This window comes from Anser brachyrhynchus, assembly GCF_964034855.1.
Source record: "Anser brachyrhynchus genome assembly, chromosome: 5".
NCBI lineage: Eukaryota > Metazoa > Chordata > Aves > Anseriformes > Anatidae > Anser > Anser brachyrhynchus.
Window position 1 is genome coordinate 66,210,284 of NC_137699.1, and position 6,021 is coordinate 66,216,304.

General features: G+C 48.6%; 1 long non-coding RNA gene across 4 annotated transcripts; it reads right to left on the reverse strand.

Moving 5' to 3' along the window:
* Positions 1 to 899: 899 nt before the first annotated feature.
* Positions 900 to 4,800, reverse strand: LOC308195287. Of its 4 annotated transcripts, none has more exons than XR_013951393.1 (5): positions 4,700 to 4,800; positions 4,437 to 4,556; positions 3,484 to 3,709; positions 3,167 to 3,227; positions 900 to 2,844 (listed from the first exon to the last, which is right to left on the reverse strand). It is a non-coding gene; the product is annotated as an uncharacterized lncRNA (long non-coding RNA). The 4 variants fall into 4 exon arrangements; XR_013951394.1 differs by having other exon boundaries at positions 2,952 to 3,227; XR_013951395.1 differs by having other exon boundaries at positions 900 to 3,227.
* Positions 4,801 to 6,021: the final 1,221 nt, after the last annotated feature.

Below are 6,021 nucleotides of genomic sequence, written 5' to 3' on the forward strand. Positions count from 1 at the left end.
AAGGTCCTGTCTGCTATAAATCTTCCTTGCTTATATCCTTAGAGCATCGAGGCAACAGCAGCTCTAGTGCTGTACTGTCAGACAAGCAATGTCATTTCTGTCCTCCGAGGAAAAACATGGCAGGTGTGGAATCCCAATCAATGGTTTTAAAAATAGTCTCGCAAAGCTACTTCTTATGCAAATGTTAGTTTGGTAAAAGATCCCCTATAAAACAGAAATGTTTGTATTCACTTGCTTTTGATTTACATAACAATGTGTTCAGGAAGAAGCCCCTTTTACATTCGGTACTGCACTGAGCTGTTGGTAATGCGTGTAAGCCTTAAACATATTAAGGATTACTCTGGCTGACTATGTGCTTCGAGCTCTTTTTAATTGCAAGCAAGTATAAAAAGTTAAAATGCCATAAATATAAAGTATTTCAGCAACTTTCTTAACAGTTACTCAAGCAAAGTTTCATTTTGCTCTAACACGGGATATGCCTAATACAAAACCAGCTTGCTGCAGTGCCCGCATAACCTTGCAGCAAGCCAGGGCGGTGCTGTGCCCCAGGCCACCTTGGTGCCCCTCAGCAGCCTCCTAGACCAGGTCTCGCCCCCCTGCACGAGTGCCAGGCGCTTCCAAGGGCCAAGGCCACAGGGGGCTGGGTCGAGCCGTGCCCGGACACCTGCAGGTGAACTTCTGCACCCAGAGTCAGCTTCACGGTGTTGAGCGGAACTGCACGGGAGCACTTGCTCAGCAAGGCATGGTCGGCGTGCAAGCAGCAGCTGGCAGAGGCTGAAGTGCAGGCGTGGGGACACGGGTGGGCAGGGAGGCCCGGGGGGATGTGGCAGGCCCGTGCCCGGCCAGCAGCACTGCAGGGAACGCACACGGGGAGCACGGAGCTGGAGCGGCTGCCGTGATCCCGGTGGTGCCGTCAGTGCTGCTGCCCTCGCCGCGAGGAACGGCCACAGCCCAGCACGAGCAGCAGTGAGCCATGTGCAGCCCTCAAGGGGAGCCTCACAACCCAGAAACCAACATTCATCATCACAGGGATGTTATTCCAAGCTTTCAATTGCTGATATAATTAATGTAATACAAAACACACTATATAATATATCAAACAAGATCTGATACATTACATACATCAGAGAAACTATTACTTATCAAAGACTTGTTCTCCATATTTTTCTAAGCTTCACAATCCAGTTTATGAGCCACAATGTTGTTTTGTCCGTTCAGGTGTCCCCTTCATGATTTATTCTTTTTTTTTTCCTGTTTTTTATGCATTTATTCAATCTATCCTGCATAGTAGTGATTATTTGTCTCTGGACCACATGACAGTGAACCCTGCTTGGCTGGCATTCAGCAGTCTGGAGGTGGTACCTCATTCATCTTTTGTTTGCCTTGAGCATAAGTCATAAGTCACCGTGGCCACTTGGAAATATATCCTATTTTTCTGCAAGCTAAATATATAATTCTGCAAAACAAATACACAGATAAAGCATAAATACATATACTGATATTTTTATGAAGTTTTGATTAAATAAAAATCAAGCAATTGAGAAGATATTTCTCTTTTTTGGAAACTGTTTTCATTTCCAATCCCTCTTCACCTGAAATTTCAGGTCTCCCTTCCCTGCTTTTCCCAGTTCATTTCCAAATTCCCTTACTAGAAAAGGGAAAAAAAGAATGGAGGGAGTAGAACATGAAATAAAAATACTGAAATTCTGAGCTTTGTGCTTTCTTTCAATAAAAGTGGAAAGTCATTGAGGAACATTTGTAGGACAGAATTTAGGGACTGACCAAAAGACAGGAGTGGCCTCTGTTCTACTGTAGAATTGCTTTGAATAAAACTGAAAAGAGATGTTTCCTTTCCTTATGCTGCAATGCAATATGCGCATGGCCCCAAACTGTCAGATGGGAATTAGCATCTGTTAGTTCTCATTTTAAGAGTACTTTCTTACAGCTATCATGAAGACAGGATAGGTAGGCAACTGATCAGCCTGAAATTATTGGTAACCTGTCCTCCATTAGTATTAGAAGAAGCATTATACTTCTGATAATGACAGGACAAGGGGGAATGGTTTTAAACTAAAAGAGGGGAGATTTGGATTAGAGGTTAGGAGGAAATTCTTCCCTCAGGGTGTTGAGGCACTGGCACAGGTTGCCCAGAGAGGCTGTGGATGCCCCATCCCTGGAGGTGTTCAAGACCAGGTTAGATGGGGCCTTGGCAACCTGATCTAGGGGGTGGCATCCCTGCCCATGGCAGGGGGTTGGAGTTAGGTGATCTTTAAGGTCCCTTCCCACCCAAGCCATTCTATGGTTCTATGATTTTTATCATGGGCACACCTTATGCAAAAGCAACGCCAAGACATTATTGTGAGCGTTGCTGAAATCTTGAGAGTCAAGTCACTACCAGTCCAGACCTAACAGCTAGAGCAAAAGCAGTTATAGTTGCTGTACACATGCTTGGTGTTGCAGCTCAGCCAAGGGAGCTGCAGGCGGATGACGCTGAGCTCAGGCAGTGCCGGCGTGACAAGCCCTGGTGCTGGGCCTGGAAAACTCAGTGCAGAGCACATGGGCTGTGACTGGCAATGACAACACCATTTCACAGGGTGACACAGCTGCCTTCCCCACCTTTTGATAGCCTGCAGATTGCAGCTGTCACTCAAAAGCACAGTGAGAACGTGTAAATCTCTTTCGACTCCAGACTCCCACCAGGGCCACACGAAGGAGCATCCTAGGGGCACTCGCCCCTCCCTGCTCTGTCTTGCTTCGTGACGCCCTGTGCAGCTCCGAGGGAACTCCGCAGCTCGCTATGGGACGGGTAGCCATTCCTGGTTTGTGAAGTGCCTCACATAATTCCTAACAGAAAACACAAATCTACTGTAATTTCTAAATTAGCTCTATAATGTGTAAAGACAAGTCCAGAAGTCTTGCAGCTGATAAAAGCGATCCACTAGGCCACTCACTTGTTCCATCCCCATGAGCCCAGTGTGCCTGCAGCCCCCCGGGTCGGGGGGCAGACCCCCACTGCTGGCAGCTCCCTGCTTGCAGAACAAGGGCCTGCAGAACAGTGTGAAGCAACAAGCTCGATGCCAGCTGTAGGTCCATATGTGAAAAACTTATTAAGAACCATAGGATTACGATATATAAATAAACTTAACACTTGCACAAGCTATGTTACCTCAACATTAATTGTTGCCATCATACGAATCACGCTTTGCTCCTCTGGAGATGGTATCCACCTGTGGAGTGTTCATGAAAGGTGATAATTAACCTCAGTCTTTATGTATTACATTTAATTAACTTTACACAGTCCTGATTTTTGTGATGCATTTCTTCACAGAGGTGTTATTCGTTCACCAGCGTGTCCCCCTTCCCCACACCCCACACCCGCCCTGCGCTGTTGCTGCCCCAGGGAGACCCTGGCTGCCCCCACTCTGTGCTCTCCTCTCCCGTCACCTGCTGACAGGGCCCTGACTGCGGGAATCAAGCCCTTACCTGCTCCGGGTCCGGGGGCAGCAGGGTGCCATTGCACCCCCACTGTCACAGGGTTGCCCCCTGCGCACCAGGGCTGCTCCCGCCCCCAGGTGCAGCGGGTGCTTGGCCGGGGGGTTGCTTCTGCTTCTGCTCTTAGCTCTTTGTTTCTCTGTGGTTCGGGTCTGATTTCTTCCCTCTAGTCCATTCATCATGAACTATGCTGCTTGTTCTTGTGGACATTTGAAGGCTTTGGGGAGAAAAAACATAGAGGTGGTGTTTTTCTTTAATTCCACACATTTGCACTCAGCTGCTGCGCGCCCTCTCAAGAGCCATGGGGGCTGCTCGGTGCTGCGCGCCCATGGCCCCTGCTCTGCTGCCCGTTAGGAAGGGTTGTCGTGTGTGCTCTGGGGTCAGTGGCAAGCTCTCTCGAAATCTTAGCGTGGTGTTTCCACATTAAGATTAAAACAAAGCTGAAGCTTTGTTTTTGTTTTCGTAGGGTGTTCCTATGTTTGTTTCTTTTCATCAGTTGGTTTTGTTTTTTGTTTTCTTTAGGAAGTGAGCCTGTGCTTCCATCTTTTTACAACATCAAAAACAAACAAACAAACAAACAACAACAACAAAACCTCTGTAAACAGAATGCAGGACAGAAGCAATGAGAGTTTTCCCAGAGGTCTTGCACAAGTTCTGCCACAGAGGCAGCTCTCTGCAGCTTCCATTCCCCCCGAACCGCTGGGCTCACCGCTCTGGGCCATTCCTGGCCCCCTCGGGCTGTGGATGTCTCTCCAAAGGTCCCTCAGTGGCTTGCTCCAGGAGAGGCAGGGGTGGAGGCTAGGGCCTGGAGTCCCCTTGTCCCCGTGTCCTCATGCCTGGCCAGGATACGGCTGCAGGAGGGGCTGTGTTCGTGTCCCCATCCCACCCCCCCGCTCCCAGACAGGGCTCCCGGGCCCCCAGTGCTTGGGCACCCTCATACTTACCCCTGAGGGGGGACACAAAGTCTGGAGATGATTCAGACCTATTCAGAACAGCTTCCCTTGCTACTGGGCTTCTCTTGGTCCTCAGTTTTGTGAGATGCTTCTTCATGTCTTTGTAGTCAGCTTTAAACAAACGGGATATAAATTAACTAAGTTCAATCAGTTGGAACAAAAGGCAGAGAGCTAAAAGCAACTGTTAACTGTGCAGAACTAGAAATCGTTTATTTTTTCTTATGAACAAAGGAAAATGTAGTCACTGGGAATACCTGACATAAGTTCAATTCTCGGAGACAGCGAAAGGTGTCTAAAAGGATGCTAAGAGTCTCCTTGAGATAGTGCTGTCTGGTCTGACTTCCTTCCTGCTCGCCGCTCTCTGTAGCCCCCGCTGGGCTTCCTGCAGTTGTGGTCCCGCCTCACAGAGGAGGATGCCTGGGGGCTGGAAAATACACGGAGGACAACAGTAGTGGCTTTCATATAAGAAGTAACCAAACATAATGAATCTCTTCAGCCCAAGGAAGATGTGTTTGCATGGCTGGTATAATACTCAATAAAGGGGGAAAGAAGATAAATGGAGAACTATTTTTCACTGTTTCTCACAGTACCTGAACAAAGCAGCACAGCAAAAATGATCACATAGTAAGTTTAAAGCATAGACACACACACCAAAAAAAAAAAAAAAGTGTTACTCCTTGAAGTGTCTCTGTTCCTTGTCCAGAAATGCATTGTTAGAGAAGCGTATGTATGCAGCAAATACAGATACATCCTCTATTTTTTTTCTTTTATGGAATAATATTGTATGGATTTGATTTTGACCACTTTTCTGTCTTGTCTCTGTCAAGTATGCCCTCTGCCAGGCTGACAGATAAATGGTTTACAGGACAATCGGGCGATTGCCGATACAGTTTCCAGCTTAGGTCACCTCAGTACACCCAATTATGTGCTCAGAATTGCCACAGCTATCCGACAGGTTAGAGCAAAGAGAAGTAGCGACTTGGGATAAACCTCGGGTCATTCGCTTTAGCTACACGGTTAATGGGAATGTGTGTTTCTGGAGGTACTTCGCTTTCACTCACTGCTGGATGCTAAAGGCAGCCGTGAGGTCAGATGTGCCGGCAGGGGAAGCGGTGCCGTGGTGCAGGAGGCAGGCCTGCGGCCGCTGTGCCAGCGGGAGCACAGCGCGGGGCCTCTGCCCAGGGCCCGGCCGGGCCCGAGCTGCTGCCCGCGGCACGAAGCCCTCCCGGGGACGGGGGCGCGAGGCCTGCGCGCCCCAAACACCTGGGTGCTGCGGGGAGGTGGCTTGGGCCTCTGCAGGAGCGTAGGGACGGTTGGCCGCTTTCTCAGGGCAGTAGAAGGCTGGGAAGTCCAGGAAAAAACTGCAAATGCATTCCTGAGACAAATTTTTATCAGTGCAGGATTGAGCCCACTGAGTGAGGACTATGCGCTCAGCTTTGGCAGAAAACAACGCTTCTGTGCACCCTCCCTGCAAGGTACCGGGTGTACAACTGTGTTGCTCTCTCAAAGTGGGTTTTTAGTACATGTTATCGTAGAGGGTCATTTTATTCCTGTGCAGACGTACCATTTTTCCACC